Genomic DNA, 18512 nt, shown 5'->3' with positions numbered 1-18512 from the left:
AGGCAGTAGCCTCTGAGTTGACACGCCTTCATTTATTCCTCATCATGACTCCCCTCCAGTGGAACGATTGCAGCCTCTGATCCAACAAAGGGGCTTTATGGCTGCTCTTAGAATCGCAGCATCCACTTGTTTTCTCTGCCTCCAGGTAACAAAATTGAGTCATGACCACTTTGAGCTTATGTATTTCTACCCAGTCCGTTTTGATCTCCTCCGCCCCCCCCCCCTTGCCCCTGAGGTCCGCATTCCCCGCATTCCATCTAATGGGGAGTTGTGCTGCTCATACAGGATGTTGATAGTCAATCCATCTACCTGACTACCTGCCTTCAAGCTGTTGCAGTTCGCCTTTTCCTTCCTCACCTGACTTTTCCCTTTGTACTGTTACATCCCTCTGTCATTAGATGCCACCAGGGTAGACTTTCTCCTGTTTATTGGGCAGCCACCTCACTCCTTCCTGCTGCTTGGTGACTTTAATGTGCATTATCTCCTTTGGGGTTCTCTCAGGACCTATCAGATGGGCCCTCTTGGCTGTCCTCCTTAATCAACTTAACCTCTTCCTCTTTAACATAGGAGCACCCACATTCCTTTCAGACTCCACGCGCATATTCCCATTTGGACCTGTCCTTCTGCACTGCCCAGCTTGCCCACCATCTCGAGTGGTCCGTTCTAACAAATGCAGAGCGACCATCGCCTGTGTGCTATCCATTTACTCACTCCTACCCCACATATGTGCACACCCAAATAGCAGCTTACTGAGGCCAACTGCAGGCTTTACTCCTCCCTAGCGACCTTCGATGCATAGCATTACCCCAGTTGTGATCATCAGGTGGAATATCTTAAACATTATCCTTAGCGCCGCAGAATGCTCTATTCCTCGCACTTCTACTTTACCGCACTTTTCTGGTCCCTTGGTTGAGAGGCGTGCCACAACGCAATTGGCGCATGGAGACATGCTCTCTGCGTTTGCGTCATTTTACGATGCCAAACTGCATTCATTATAAACAGATGAGTGCACAGTGTTGTCGCATTCTTTGGGGTAGCAAAAAGGCTAACTTGATTTCGTTCACTAGCTTTTTAACAGTTCCACGCCCTTTCCCGTCATGTGAGCCAACCTCTGAGCTCTCTGGGACCAAGATCCATTCCCAATTTCCGGCCTGACAGTTGCATACGATGTCATTGTGGACACACCTTGGACCGCCATTTTGCGGCCTCGTGATGAATGGGTGTTGTGTGATGTCCTTAGGTTAGTTAGGTTTAAGTAGTTCTAAGTTCTAGGGGACTGATGACTATAGATGTTAAGTCCCATAGTGCTCTGAGCTATTTGAACCATTTGAACCTGATACATGTGGGCAAGCACTTTATGCTTAATATTTACAACCACATCTGGGCAGAGAGAACGCTTACCAGACGCTGGCGTGAAGCAACTATCATACCAATACCTAAGTCCAGTAACAAAAAACACCTTCCATCTAACTACCGCCCCATTTCTCTCGACAGTTGTTTGTGCAAGGTGATGGAACATATGATTCACGCCCAGCTCGTATGGTGGCTCAAGCCTTGCAAGTTACTAACCACTGTCCAGTGCGTATTTAGAGTGCGTCGCACTGCAGTTGACCATGAATGGTTTTCGGCAGAACTCCCAGACTGCGGCCATGCTTTTCGATAGGAACAAAGCCTATGACTTCTCCTGGAGGACTGGTACACTCTGTACCAGTAGGGGCTTCTGTGGCAGTACGCCCCATTTCCTTCAGGAATTTCTAAAAGACTTAGTTTTCAAGGTACGTGTTGGTTCTGCCTCGACACATATTTAACCAGGAAAACAGTGTGCATCAGGGTTCCGTTCTGAGCGTCGTCCTCTTTGATGTCGCCATTAACCCTGTAATGGCCTGCCTGCTGCCGGGCATCTCCCTTTTCGTTGAGAATTTTGCCATCTACTGCAGTTCTCGGCGATGTCTTGATCGTCTTTACTCATGGAGCATCGACAATGGCTTTCGTTTTTCCACTGGCAAAAGTTTGGATGAATTTCTGTCGCTACAATTGGTTCCTTCCACAGCCTTTCCATCTTGGGCCTGTTGCTCCTCTGTTCGCTAAAACAACGAATTTTCTGGGGCACGGGTTTGATAGGACACACTCTTGGTTCGCCCACGTCTCTCATCTGGAAGCCTGCTGTATGCAGTCCCTCAATGTCCTACGTGTTCTCAATGGTACTTCCAGGGCTGCAGATTAACCACCCTCCTCAATCTGTACCAGACGCTTGTCTATTCGAAACTAGACTACGGGTTTGTTTATGCATCTGCATGCCCATCCCTCTTACTGTCTCAATACTATCCACCATTGTGGAATCAATTCGGCCATTGGCGCCTTTTACATCTGTATGCAGAAGCTGCCGAACTACCACTGTCCTGATGCTGTGACTTTCTCCTCAGCAAATAAGCATGCCGTTTTTCTGCCATGCGCGGCCAACCATCCTATGCCTTCCCCTTCGATGACTCCTTTGATCCCCAATAGGGGGTGCGTCCCTCTTCTGTTACCTCCTGGAGTTCACGTATGGCTCTTGCTGCCTGCAACTTTCCCAGTGGCTGTGAACCCTTCGCCACTTTGGCTTCGTGCTGGGGCCCATGTTCACCTTGGCCTTCATTCACTTTCTAAGGACACTACTCCAGCCTCTCTATTGCCTTCAGTTTCACGATCTTCACATGCAACTTCGCGATAGTACCTTTGTGTACCCTGATGGCTCTCGGACTGACTGTGCTGTCAGGTGTGCCTTAGTCATTGGCCCCTACGTTTTTCGGTATCGGCTTCTGGAACACTACTCAGTATTTACAGCAGGATTCTTCGCCCAATCTGCCGACACAGGTTCGTCCATCCCTCAGTGCAACAGGTCCAGGGAAACTGTCAGTTGCTCACTCTTTATGGAGCCACTGTGATGTTCCCGATCACGTCCGTCCAACAGGAAATGAGGCCACTGACGTTGCTGCCCTGGCTGTAGTCCTCGTACCTCAGCCCGCAAGTTCTTGCATTCCCTCTGATCTCTGTGTTGCCATCTGTCAACAGGTGGTTTCACTTTGGCATCACCAGTGGTCCTCCTCTCATGTGAACAAGCTCCTCGGTCCTCTCGCAGCGAGATCATTATTTTAACTGCGTTGCGTATTGGACACTGTCTTTTTAGCCAAGTGGTGCTCGCCCACGACTTTATGAAAATTCGCTCAACTTCTGACTGCCCGCCATTTCCTGACGGAATACCTTTTTTAACCGCTTACGTTCTCGTTTGTATTGGCCGTCTGAGTTATCGGCCGTAACTTGTCTTCACCCACTCTTAGCGAAAACGTGTCTATTATTGTATGAACAGTCCCATGTTAGAAGTTTCGATATTATTTATTTAGATTTGTGATTAGTATGTTACTTTCGCTCAACTTCTGACTGCCCGCCATTTCCTGACGGAAAACGGAAGAGGGTGACCCTGAAGGGGAAAAGACACAGGGGACTATATCAAATGATGACAGCTGCCTCTCACCTACCTCCCCCTCCCCCCCCCAACAAAAAATCCAGCAAAAACCATTTGAATGTCCATTAACTAGATGAAGGGGTTCTTCAAACTGTGAACGCCCTCCTCCTTGGTGAGATGCGGTGGGACCCATGACGATACAGTATTTTTGGGCAGTGCAAATTATTTGCCCACACAATGGCCCTTTCCTCGAGCGCAATCGGACGACCGGGAATAAGAGCATGCACAAAAATTTCAGAATTCTGTGTCCGCTCTTCGCCTCATTGCACTGGCAGTCTGCTGAGCATAGACTACTTCTCTTGGCAGCTTGGACTACGCTTATGAGGAAAAGACAATAGAAAAAGTAAAAGGAAGAGTGGTTGTAGGTTAAAGTACCGAACTAGAGTAACAGGTGCGAGAACAGCGTTACTTTCTCTACAAATTTGAGGTCACAGCATAGATCTTAGATTTTCTGCTTGGGAAGTTGCGGTAGTAAGGCTGGCAATAAAGTAGCTTGTAACCGATGACTTATATACAGTTCGAACTAAGATATTTTGCATTTCAAAACAAAGCATTCCAGTGAGTATTCCTGAAACTGAAAAATAAAGGCGATGAGATCATCGTATTACGTGATGACTGGAAGTCCCCCACTGGGAAGTTCAACCATCTAGTTGAGTCTCTTCAGTTGACTCCACACTGGACGATGATGATGATGATAGAACACCCATTTCTCGAGCGGAGAAAATCCCAAAGTCGGCCGGGAATCTAACGCAGGTCTGCTGTGTGACAGGTGCACTGACCATTCAGCTAAGGATGCAGAATTAGAGGATTATAAGTCATTATGTAAAGATACTTTCAGTGCATCTGTATTTTATTTTATGAAGTTTACATAACTTTAATAACTGCTAACATCCTTTGACTCGACAAATTCGGAAATTTTATGGACGCCAGAATAAACTAGAATAGAGGTTGTTTTAAAGTTTCGCTTTTGAATCGTCTTTCATTTCTATTCCCGGTAGTTCGTCGAGGAGCTACGCACCCCATCGTTTTTGTTCAGATGCTAGGCTTCTCGTTTTTTGTGCGATTATCGCCACATCATGAACATTCGTTCAGTTTATATGAGAAGTTTCATAAATTTCTTAGTCTTGTTTTCCTACTTCCAAACGTAAAATATCTTAATCTTTACACTAAAATGATCAGACTCTTCACAACTCAAATTTTTATTCAAATTCTTAGAAGCAACATTCCATGTGACTTCTGTCTGTAAATAGTCCATAAATTTAAGAATGCTTCCTTTAGTGTTTGCATATACCTTCACACTATAGTCTCAACACGCTATTCCAGGAAACACGTGGGCATCAACTGTCAGTCGTTTGCTAAAAAGCACAGATTGCCACTGAAGAAGGGAAGCAATGCACTATACGTACGACCTATTTCCAGGAAATTACACGTGAGCAAATGGGTGTGTAGTTGCGCTGTTACACATTGTGCAAACTTGAACACACACAGGACATCATGTGGACTCAACTTCAAAATGTTAGATCTGTTAAACATGGTGGTGCGATCTATCGACGTAATACACTGAGCAATAATGTTGTCTGCGCAGCTTTAGCCTACAGATCAATCTGGCAAGGAGGACCTTTGATTAAGGAAAAGACAAAAGGGAAGATCCTTTAACAAGAAAGCACAATTTCGGAAACGACTGAAAGAAAAAGCACACCCCTCATTTGTGGCAAAACAAAACGGCAGGCTGGTACTCAACACTGTTCCTGGTTTAACTTCAAAGCGCGTGATGGAAACAGACTGCAGGATCGAAGCCCAATCGAACAAGGAAAATTTTTTCATTACGCCTGTAACCTTGACTTAACGGCACCAACGACACGCGGTTCAAATTCCATTGGAGGTCCCCTTTCCTCTGTAGACTTTGTGGAACAGTTGAGGGACAGGATAGTTGGAGACCATTGAGCAAAATGAAACTGCCATGTTGCTGAGTGAAACATTGAATATATCTCTAATATTAAGGTTTCAAATGCAGTAACTGCGTTACATTTATGGAAATCACGCAAAAGTAACGTACTAATCACAAATCTAAATAAATAATATTGAAACTTCTAACATGGGACTGTTCATACAATAATAGACACGTTTTCGCTAAGAGTGGGTCAAGACAAGTTACACGGAAGAGGGTGACCCTGAAGGGGAAAAGACACAGGGGACTATATCAAATGATGACAGCTGCCTCTCACCTACCTCCCCCTCCCCCCCAACAAAAAATCCAGCAAAAACCATTTGAATGTCCATTAACTAGATGAAGGGGTTCTTCAAACTGTGAACGCCCTCCTCCTTGGTGAGATGCGGTGGGACCCATGCCGCCCTCTGGCTTCCTAGGAAAGAAAACCGTGTACTCAGGTGTTTCTCTTTCAGGAAAGATTTAAAAGTTGGTATTCCACAGATTTTTAATTCAGTCGGAACTTTTTATGGCCACTTGAGTCATATCAGCATCCATACTCTGCAAATCACAGTGAGGTGAATGGTAGAGGGTATGCCCCACTGTACCAGTTACTAAGATTTCTTCCTGTTTCGTTCATGTATGGAGTGTGGGAAGAATGAATGGCTCTGTGCTTCTAGTAGTTCTGTTTTTATCCTCTCGATCCCTATGTGAGCAATACGTAGGCAGTTGTATATTCCTAGAGCTTCGTTATTGGAACAGTTCGTCTTCCTTCACGAGGCTTCCAGTTCAGTTCCTTTAGTATCTCCATGACACATTTCCACGGATTAAACAAACCTGTGAACATTCGTGCTACCCTTCTCTGTATACATTCAGTATCGCTGTTAGCCCTGTTTGATATGGGTCTCCCGCACTTGCGCAATATTCCAGAACTGGTTGCATGAGTGATTTGCAAGTACTCTTGTCTAGACTGATTGCAATTCCCCCGTATTCTACCATCAAACCAAAGTCTACCTCCTGCTTTACCCCCGAGTGAACCTACGTGATCATTCCACTTCATAACCTTAAAAAATGTTACACGCAGGTATTTGTATGAGATAAGATGGCTTAGTCCAACGGTGAGTCATAGGATACTACGTTTTTTCGTTTTGTGAGGCACACAGTTTTACATTTCTGAACATTTTAAACAAGTTGGCCATTTTGCACCCCTTAAAAATCTTACCTAGACCTGACTGAATATTTATGCAATTTCTTTCAGACAGTATTTGATGAAAAAAAATATTTATTATGTAAAAATGATTGGATGAAAATAGGGAAGAAATGGCTTTAAATATTTTTGTTATTTACTCTTTCAGTACGAACTTTGTTGTAGAACCCCTTTTTTACGTGTGGTGATAAAAATTCATTTAGACAGAATTAAGCACATTTAAAATTACGCGAAGTTTAGCAACCCTCTCGTGCTGATAAATTCAAACTAACTGATCAATAACATTTATGACTTTGAAAATTATTTAAATTAAATTTTTTACGTATTTCGGCCTTGGCACACATTTTCTAGATGCAGTGGGTTTTTAAATATTTATTGAATTCTTTCCCGGCGTTAGCTATGGAACACAAGACTGTCTCTGTTAGCATAAAACGGTTAAATATGGCCAAGCCGACCTGAACGTTTAATTATCATTGACAAAACACACTTCACTATACGTTTAAGTTATTTGCTTTAGAAATTCAAAGAACCAACAGATTAACAACTTCAACTTTAATTATCCGCCTATGAATGCACAAATGTAAAACCAGTAATAAATTCAGTCAGCCTCAGGATCGCTGTAAAAGAAAAATATTTCGTAATTCACTGCTAATTTTACCTGCTCCCGATGTACGGGTTTGGTTAATTTTATAGCGGAACAATTTTTTAAATGTCCCGCCGCTGCAAATCGTTCGGTCGCGGCACAGCCCAGCAACACCAACGATAATCGCTAAAGGTGCTAAAAATTCTTTAAAGAAATATTATAGATGACACGGGCAAGCTAATTTACATTAGTAATACACAATTTTGATAAATTATAATGTATTTAGACCATAACAATAATTAAAATTACACACCTTTATAATTTCTCTTCTAATGGCGGCTAAAGACGAAAGAAGTCTACTCATTCATATAATGATACGTCACAGGTTCCTCTCTCTCTCTCAGCTCTCGAGGAAGACGACAAAGAATGCACATTATGTAGTGCTATTTACATTATTGCTGATTGTGAATGTCTCTTTGTAATCTTAAAACATTAATTTCCTCTGTGGCTATATTTTACATTTTTTCATCGCAGATATTAACATTTTTCGTAATTACATTATGAGTAAAGAAATATTACAATCGTAAATACATCGAGAATATTATTACAGAAAATATTACAATAATAACCAACGTCCTTTATACAAAATTAAAGAACATTTTTTGTTAAACAATTACAGTACATACGAATTGCTTCATAGCGGCGTACATAGTACAATTAAATGTCATTTCATTTTATTAATAGTGTTTGTGCTGCCAGGGAACGTTACAAGTACTTCCCCAGAGAACTGCATCTGCAAAAAATTGAGATTACTGTCAATATTTTCCACAAGATCATTACTATACAACATGAACAGAAAGGGTCCCAACACATTTCCCTGGGGAACATCCTGAAGTCGTGACTACCAAAGTGTCCTCAGTCCAAGCACAAATTTCACTTGATACTTATGATTGTACTTCCTACAACAAGCGTAAGTGTGACACTGAGTCAAATGCTTTTTGGAAATCACACTGCATCCACAATATTGCCTTGATCCAAAGCTTCCACTATGTGATGATGTGAAAAAAGTGTGAGTTGGATTTCACATGATCGATGTTTTCGAAATCCATGCTGGTTGACACTGAGGTCATTCTGCTAAAGTTACCTAATTGTGTTTGAGCTCAGAATATGTTGTAAGATTATACAGCAAATGGATGTCAAAGATATTGGACAGTAGTTTTGTGTAGTACTTCTACTATCCTTCTTGTATATGGGTGTGACCTGTGCCTTTTTCCAAGAACTGGGCATGCTTCTTTGTTAAGTGATCTATGATAGATCATAGTTAAATGAGAGGCCAGCGCGACTGCAAATTCAATGTAGAGTCTGACAGAAATTCCTTTGGGCCCTGTAGCTTCGATCAGTTTTAACGCTTTCTGGTGTTTCTCAATACCACTGACACTTGCCATCGTTTCAGTGGTATGAGGATTAAATTGGGGCAATTATACTGGGTGTTCCTTTGTAAAGGAATATATTAAAATGGAGTTCAGCATTTCTTCTTTTGATTTACTACTCTCAAGTAAGACTAGAATTTCATTTGGCTCTGTGAAAGATCATTTGACAATATTCTGCTTATGGCAGTCATTGAAGGCATCACACATTGCTCTCTTGACAGCCAAACAGGCTTCATTCAGCATCTCTCTACCTATAGCCCTTTGACACCTATTACACAGAAAACTGTTTCTTTAGAAGTTTCTTTAGTGACTGTAAACCATGGAGGTTGACTCCCATTATGAACTGTTATGCTGGTACATATCTATACAGTGAATGGTCAGCTATTCTTTTCGACTTGAGCCAGAGTTCCTCTACATGCTCCTGCGCTGTGCTGAAAGTTTAAAGTTCCTCATTCAGATATGACACTATTGATTTTTTTATTTATTTTGCTGAACCTATATACCTTTCCGCTTGTTTTAGTTGTGCTTTGTACTCTGGTAGTCATCGTTGCCACTACCTCTTCATGGTCACTGATACCAGTTTTGATGTGGGCATCCGCAAAGAAGTCAGGTCCATTTGTTGCCATTAGATCCAATATATTTCCACCAGTTGGGTTCGAAACTATCTGTTTTAGGCAGTTTTCAGAGAAGGCATTTAGTACATTCACATGAGCACACCTACCACTAACAAAACTCTAATTTTCCCAATTAATTGTTGGATGATTAAAGTCGCCTCCAATGATTACACTATGATTGGGACACTTACGTACAAGTGAACTGAGGTTTTCTCTGAAGTTTTCATTAAATCAGATAATGAGCCTGGTGGGTGACAGAAGACTCCAATTATCATTTCAAGCCCACTCCTCGTAGAGTCTTGCCCAGTCAATCTCACATGCAGCTTCAGTTTGTATCTCAGTGGATTTTTCGTGTCTAGTAATACAAATACACCACCTCCATTTCCCATACGCCTATTCTTTCGATGCGCACCTAAATTGTCCCCAAAATATCGCTATCAATTTCAGGTTTCAAACAGCTTTCTGTACTTTGTATTATGTGAGCTTCACTGCTTTTCAAGAGCCCTTAAAACTCCGTCACTTTGTTGTAAATCCTTCGGCTGTTTGCCTTTAGGATTATTATACTGTAACCTGTGGGAGGCATTTCTTTCAATCTGACACTGATATTTCTGAGCTCCTACAGCTATCGTTATCTGGAATAGATGGAAAATAGCCTAATCTAAAAAACTCTTGCGTGCACCCCACACATGGTCAGCTACATGAGTTGCAGCCCCTGTTTTGTAGTGCACACCTGGGCCATTTAGAGGAACCCTACAGTCCTCAACCCTAAGTCCCAAGTCCAGAAAGTCATAGCCTAGCTTGCCACAGAACCTTCGAAGTATCTAATTCAATCCTTCAAGTCAACTCCGAACCAAAGAGCCATGATCAGTTCTGGGGACAATGCTGCAAATTGTGAACTTCGTGGAAACTCTCTGTGCAAGGCTGGTCTTCTCAGCCTTCTCTGCCAGGCAGTGGAATGACCCAAGAATGACTTAAGAGCCCAGACAATACTCATCATTTGTTCCAGCATGTGCAACAATATGCAGTTGGATGCCCTTTGTTCCCTCAATGACTGTTGGAATACCCTCAAAATGTTGAAGTTGTGGATATTACGTGTCGTAGATCGGTAATAACACATTTTGCAGTCGAATGAACATTTATTTAAACACTGAACAAGGCAAATACGATATGGGTGTATGAACATAGTATGCAGAGAGAAATAGACAAGAGTAAAGTCAAAGATCATTGGGTCCAAAGACATTGTGCTACACGCTAGAGGCGCCACAGAGCACAGAACTCCCCCTCCTTCTTCCCCATCCGCAGTGAGGAGTACGGCAGGGTAGAGCTAGCCCACTTAAACAAAAAGTCTTGGTGCCAGCGCAGGGGATGAAGGCGGCGTCCAGCGCTCGAAGTGGGCATCTCAGAAGCAACGCCGACCGGGTCACGTGCGTCAGACTGCTGCGCAGGCGGTGGAGAGTCGTTGGAGGCCATGTCAGCAGCGGGTGAGGCGTCGGCAATGGCAGGCCAGCTGGGGCCGTCGGAACGTGGCTCAGGGAGGGACCATGCAGGTTGTAATCAGTTAATTGAAACCGTATTCGGTCGTCCATTGAGTAGTATCACGAAAGTATTGACTCTGCAGCGTAAGATGTGGTGCAGACAGGAGTAAAGAGGTTGCAGGGCTGCACATAGTGTCGTCTCATAACATGACGAAATTGTTTACAAACACCAGTGGCGTAGAATAAGCGCGAAGCAGGGGTGGGTGAAAGCAGGCGACGTGTGCACGCACTCGTTCTACGAGGCCCGGAACGTCGATTGCGTCGGTCGGGGGTGTGTGTCTTTGTCGAAGTCAGCTGGCAGGACGAGTGGTTCTCCATGAAAATCCTCTGCCAGCGAAGCATTCAGGTCCTTCTTGTTGGCAGAGCGGGTGCCGAGTAAGGCCCAAGGAAGTGCCTCAGACCAAAGCCGACCGTGGCACATGAATCCAGCTTCTATAGTTCGGTGCCATCGCTCAACCAGGCCGTTCGCCTGCGGATGATAGGCCGGCATGTGGAATTTCGTTACTCCACACAGCTTCCACAGTTGAGCGTAAAATGTGGACTCGAATTGTCGTCCCCAGTCCGTAGTAAGTGAAATGGGGCAGCCTAATCCCGCCACCCACGCTGATAAGAAGGTGCGAGCTATGATCTCTGCTGTAAAGTCGACCAGAGGGACCGCATCAACACAAAGGGGTTATGTGGTCAGTCGTTGACAATATGTATTTGTACCCCTCGGAAGGGGAAGAGGACTGACCACATCAATTTGCACGTGCTGCAGGCGACCCCTGGTGACGTCGAACTTTTCTAAAGGAGGCTGCGCGTGTCTGCCCACTTTACTACATTGTCAAGGGACACAAACGCATGTCCAGGAGGGGCAATCATGCCGCACACTTGGCCAGACGAAACGTTCAGTGACTAGTCTTGTTGGTGCCCACATTCCAGCAGGATGGGCCAGATTGTGTAAAGCGTCGAAATCCCGTGCCGAAGGGCAGGCGGCACCAAGGGATGGAGGAGAATCAGTAGAAACGTCGCAGAGGACCAGGGTCGACGACCTGTGCAGGGTAAGACGTTTGATGGTGAGCAAATACTCTTCGTCCGAAACCAGTCACTGTGTGTCCGCGTCTTCAGAAGTTCAAGGGTGCGGAAATCGCCAAGAAACAAGATAGTCAGCTACATCTTCCGCACTGTGGATGTAATAAGCATCCAAAAAAAGTTGGCAAATAAAGTCCATGTGCCAGAAGCGTCGTGGCGGGAGGTCCTTCGCTGTGTTGCACATTGTGTCAACAAGACGTTTTTGGTCTGAGTCAGTAGTGAAAGGACATCCCTCCACATTGCTCCTGAAGTGCTTGACTGCCTCATAAACTGTGAGAAGCTCGTGGTCAAAAGCCAACAATTTACACTGAGCCCTGGTTAGTTTTTTCGAAAAGAAATGGAGCAGCTGCGTGGAGTCGGCGGTGGGCTGTTGTAGGACAGTGCCCACAGCTGACTCACTAGCATTGGTAGTAATAGAAATAATGGGTCTCGGGGTCAAGATGGATGAGTGGCTGCTTTCGTAATGGCCATTTTCAGATTTTCGAATGGGCTTAGTCCAGTCTATTGTCATCCAAATAGGCAAAAGCGAAAGGCAGAGGTAGCAAAATGAAATCAATGAAACGTTGCTATGCCTGCGCAGCTTTTTTCAAGCTGTAAGGCATGTAACAGCGTTATGATGGCCATCTTCGGGATATCCGGCGAGTGCATGGAAATTTGGTGATACGCCTTCGAACTGTCTAAGACAGAGAACTTCGAGCCATGCAGTAAGTCAGTGAAATCCTGGATATATGAAATGGAATAGTTATCGATTATTGTCCTAGCATTAAGGGACCTTTAGTCCCCACACATGTGTAGCGAGCCGTCCTTCTTAGGCACAAGGTGGATAGGTGAAAGACCAGTTGCTGTCTGATGGTCAGAGCATGCCTGAAGCCAATAAATCGTGAACAATTTCTTTCGCTCGCAGCAATTTGGAAGCATTAAGACGTCGAGCTTTATAATGTACAGGTGGGCCATCCGTGGCGTGGATTCTGTGACAAGTGCTGTTGCTGATTGTCGAAACCCACGAAGGGAGGCAGGTGGTGGGGAGGCGCGAGATGGGGGGGGGGGGCCACTAGCGATGACTGTTCACCGAACTTGTCGGACCGGAATGACGTGGGCGGTGCATCGGCGGCAGACGACGACTGAGGGAATGGCACAGCAGCCACGTGATGCGAGGGATCCTGCAAAGTGAGAACATGTGCATCCTTGCTGGGCTGGAGTGACGAGAGCAGGGCGATGGCGGCAGATGATGGGAGGCATGGTGCAGCAGCCACACAATGCAGGGGATCACATGGAGTGAGGACATGAGTGTCCTGTAGATTCAACTGTGATGGCGTGGAACTGGCAGCAAGGGATGGAAAGCTCGACACAGGACCAATGCAGAGTGAAGACACAGTAGAAGTGGATGACAATTCCAAAAGAAGTGGCTCTCCAGACAGACTGCATATAGTACTCAGTACGTGAGCCAATTCAGCAGAAGCAGCAACAATGCGGGTATGTAACTCCTCACTATGTGCGGAGCCCGTCGATCTACGTGTAGACATCCGATAAATTGGAGAGACGTACAGAAATACCTCTGAGCAGAGATGCATATGTGGAAAGTGTAGCCAAGGAGGCGGAGTCATGCCGAACCCGTTAGAGCACAGAACGGTAGAGCCAGATGCTTGGCAGAACACTGTGGCCTGCAAGTCAGACGGAAGTTCGTAATGGTGTAGAAAATCCAACCTGATTTCAGGTTCATCCATGTCAACATGGAAGGTCCAAGGAGAGGTCGAGACCAGTGATAGGTGAAGTGAAATCTTTTTGGAGCCAAGGACCGCGATGAGAGTGTGATTTGTGGCGATCAATGTAAGGTTAACATGAGAAAGTTTGTTGCCCACTTGCTTGGTCGGGATAACGCTGACATCAGCGCCAGTGTCGACGAGAAAGCGCGTGCCCGGTGAAAAGTCCATGACGTAGAGGTGTCGCAGTCCATGACAGGTGGTTTCAGAGACGAACGATTGCGTGGGCCTGATTGGCCATGTGTTACATGAGATAGTAGGTAAAGTTGTACGTCTAATGGGAGCTTGACCATCCAAAAAGTCAAAGTGCGGCATCTGGTAGTGCTTGTTATCAATTAATGCACAAAGTTGCCACCAAAGCTGCGAAGGTATGTAGTCGTCGAGGTGATCATCATGGATGATGTGGTGGATAGCCTCTGCTGGAAGGCGAGAAAGCCGTTCGATGAGCAATGTTTTTGCTGTTAAATACTTGGCTGAGGCGGTTGGTGAGAAGAGCAGATCACTGATGAGGTCTGGACGAACATGGGCGTGGCTCACCAGGCAGACGAAACGTGCTTTGTCGTCCGAAATCCTGTGCATGGAGTACACGATGTGGAGTGAGCCAGTGCAACTGACGGCACGATGATGTCCCAACTGCAGGCCCAGAGGTGGACACGGTGCAGGTGTAATGGCTGGTGCCATTGCAACAGTGCGCGGAAGGTGGTTGAGATGCATCCAAGGGGGGACTGATCTGGAAACTGGTGCGGAAGAAACGGCCAGTGCTGTCGAGAGAGCAGGGGGAAGGCGATTGTGGTGTGACCACAGAACGATGGTGGCGGTGGCGGTGGCGGTTGAGGTGAGCGGAGTCGCAGAGATGGCGTGTGGAGGGGGGATGGGGATGCAATGGTGTCAGGCATATAATAAGAATGTGCGACCCCGTGCATTTGAATGTTCGAATTACAGTTCTCGATCATCATCGACACATCAGACCAAACCGAAGGCGACTGCTTAGCTGAGGGTGAACACAACGTTCTTCACTCGATTATCATTCACAATGTCACTAAGCTGCGTGCACTGTCCTTGTAGCAGCATTTGACGGTGGCCATGTTGGGCCAATTACATTTAAGTGGCTGCTGGCATGGCTGGGGGCCAGGTAATTGTTCACTTTTAACCAAATGTACATTAGGAGCACTAGTAAAAATGCAAGAACGGTTAACGGGGAGTGTGGCATTGGCACAAAAGACACTGGCAGATCCACTGTTCTGAAGACAATGTGGATCAGCACACACAGCCCGTTAATGATGATTAGAAGCACAAAGTAATTCCCGAACACATGACGACGATGTCGGGGTCACCACTGTGGATATTACATGTCGTAGATCAGTAATAACACTACTTTTGCAGTCGAATGAACGTTTATTTAAACACTGAACAAACGAATACATTATGACTGTACGAACATATCGCGCAGAGAGAAATAGGCAAAGTCAAAGATCATTGGGTCCAAAGACATGACGCTTCACGCTAGATGCGCCACAAAGGCATGCACACTGACTGCACCTTGTGTACTGTCCCGTCCGTTGCTGCAATTTCCCTAAGGGATGCCGTCATTCCCTGCAGATTTGAGCAGATGATGATTGACCATACTGTGTTGTTTGTTTCCTCCTTACACTAGACAAAACGGGTTTCCCCAAAACAGGTGATAAGAGTCCTGCTGGATCGCTTTGTTTCAATGAAAGATAGCACATTAAAGTTGTTGGTTAGGGGGATTGGTAAAACACCCTGAGTTCTTCCTGGTCCCTGTCCAGCTTGTACAGGATGCCATGTTTTGTTCTACCATTGACAAGCCACTCGCATTCAAATGGATGGATAATGACAGAGCCTGTACTTTCTGCAGAGGTCACGATCCACAGGAAAGGATAGTACTTAAGGTACCTCCGGTACAAGTATCACGGGTACATGACTTTTGGGACCTCTTCAGATACCGTTTAGCAGCAGCTGCCAATCGTTTGACAATTGACAGCTATTTTCAGCTGCTTACGAACGTCAACCAATTAGTCTCGTGTTTGAGAGCAGCATTCACAGTGGGGCTGAATTTCAGCTGGTGCAATGTATTAAAAGGCAGTGAACAAATAACTTTAAATTAAGCCTGCTGATTCTCTTAATGTTTTGAACTAAAAGTTTGATAATTCTCTAAAAGAATTAAACCATATACACAAAACTATTCTATTAAAGCAACACAAAAAACTGTAGAAAAAATTATTAGTTTTATAAAACATTTTGATGTTAGTTGTTAGCATACTCGAAGAGAGTTAATTTACCATAAATATAGATAATACATGGGGTTACTACCCTTTACTGGGAAATTAGATGTGACACAGATTTGCTACAAATTTCTCGTAGATTATGCAAAGAACAATGGCAGCATTAGAAAAATTCTCAAAACGTACTTTTACTTGCATTGACACACCGTGAAATACAGGGAAGGTGTATTGTTTGGCTGAAATCAGATTAAATTCAGTCTTCAAGCCATGCGTCAGTTAATGGCTAACGCATAGTGGAGTTTTTGTTTTTGAAAAATCTTAATTTCTTCCAAACATCAGCGATACTAACATCGTTTTTTAAAGAGTCACAGAAATTTGCCAGCTATTCTTTTTACAGTCATTTAGCCGCCTTCGAACTTTCGCTGCCATTTTCCGATATGCAATTAAGTTTTCTACATTTTGTTGTTTACAGAAGTTACTGTACGCAAGTATGCGCTGTGCTATGGCTCTAGAGCACTCTGGTGTTCACCAGACTGGGGCCCGTTGTTTCAAAACGATGACTTCCTTTTTGCTTTGAATGGAAATTGCTGCAGCGTCTTCAATAATTGAAATTAGCTGTTGGTAGGCCTCTTTCGGAGCCAACAAATTGTTAAGATTCCAACTTCACCTGGACTGTTGCAGAATACTTTGGACACTCAGCATCCCTTATTTTCCACCTGCTGATTGGGTAGATAATTTATACTGTATTTATAGGTAAGTCTATTGTGATTTCCAGAGGGAACCGATCTGAGCCAAGAGTCTCATTTGACCGCCCACCCTGTTAAACGGTTGAAGTCAACAGAGCACAATGTCAAATCGACGGCCAACGGTCGTCTGTTTGGGTTATGTATCATAGTAGGAGAACCATCATTTAGAAGAATCAAATTGAACTTTTCAAAAAAGTCTAACACTCTGCCATCCGCGTCATCTATTACGCAACCCCACAGTGAGTAGTGTGCGTTGAAGTCTGCACAAAGGAGAAATGGCGTTTGAATCTGATCTACAATCTGATCCAGTGAAAGATCTTGTATTTTACACTTATGTGGTTTGTAAATGCTGACGATGGTGAATGCGCCGTTAAGAGTGTAAATTACAGCAGCAACTACCTGCATTCTGTTGTCCTAATAGTGATGTCCAATTTTTTTTAAAACTTAATTGTCTCTCTAATCAACATGACCAGCGTGCCCGGCACTTGAATGGGTGCACTCAGCCTCGTGATGCCAATTCAGGAGCTACTCGACCGAATAGTAGCGGCTCCGGTCAAAGAAAACTATCCTAACAACCGGGAGAGCGGTGTGCTGACCACAAACCCATCCTATCTGCATCATCATATGAGGATGACACGGCGGTCGGATGGTCCCGATGCTCCACTTGTGGCCTGAAGACGGAGTGCATTAATCAACATGGCTACTCCTTCTCCTTTTTCCATCGTCTCTGTCGTTTCTGAGAACAGCATATCCTCTGAATTGTATTCGTTGGGTTGGCTGAAACCAAGTTTCGCAGATACAAGTTACCGGTATGTTGTTGCTGCTAAGCTCCCGATAAAAACTTTATCTGTTCGAGATTGCTGGCCTTGCATTCCACTGGAGTATTTTAAAAGCTATTGTCAGATTTGCAGAAGTTTTCAACAGCATTCCGTATGAGAGCCTGTGTCGTTACCATGTCTGTTTCATTTTTAAGAGAAAGATAGATCTGCATTATTAAAGCACAAAGGCTGTTAATAGTAATTTCTCGACCAGTATAAGAAGTTGCCGGAGGAGTGGGAGGGTATGGATTGTTTTGTATTGACTTCTGTGGACCCTGAAATTCGTATAACATATCAGAATAACCCTGCATCTATGGACTGCGAGTAAATGGTTTATTTTTGTAAGACCTGGGAGGTGGAATCGACATACGTGCATGCTTAGGTCTCTGTTGTAACCTTTTGTTCGTCATGTTCAAACCTGTTGGTTTCTCGCATATTTTAGGCTAGGAGATACCTCTCGTGCTGTAGAAACACTTACAGTAGTCTGCGCAAATGATGGTCGCGGTGACGAGACGGCAATTGCGTAAGAAGTGCCATAGGCTTTGCTGCGCTTTGCTTCCATGTGCTGCTGATAAAGTAGTGAGGTGGTTTCCGTTGCAATGCAAACACCTGGTCTCTCCGGCATGTGAGCACTAAGAGGTCTCCTGTGCATTTGGCACAATGGGCACTACTACGACATTGCAAACTTAAATGGAAATATCTAACGCAATTACGACATTGCCGAACTGACTGGGCATACAGTGCAAAAGGGCATCGCCTACCGCACAAATATACATACTGGGGAAGTTATTGAAATTTAAATGTTACAACACATTTCTGTGTGGGAATTTCTTTCAACTCACCATTTTCTATTACTTTCTTTGTGAACCTTCGGACCTCGGTTACTAAAAATTCCGACTTTATTTCTGCAAGGATGTCTTGGTGGAATAATGCAGTAGTATCAACATCATGGATAACTACCCTTCTCTTTGATAGGAAATTTGGAATATAAGCCTCCATATTCTTCAGCCGAAAAACATCAAGCAACTGCAACCTGTTTGCAGACTGCGCTGTTTCGGTTTCAATTTTATACCTGT

This window comes from Schistocerca cancellata, chromosome 5 (assembly GCF_023864275.1).
Source record: "Schistocerca cancellata isolate TAMUIC-IGC-003103 chromosome 5, iqSchCanc2.1, whole genome shotgun sequence".
Lineage (NCBI taxonomy): Eukaryota > Metazoa > Arthropoda > Insecta > Orthoptera > Acrididae > Schistocerca > Schistocerca cancellata.
The sequence above is the reverse complement of the archived record's forward strand: the minus strand, read 5'-3'. Positions refer to the sequence as shown.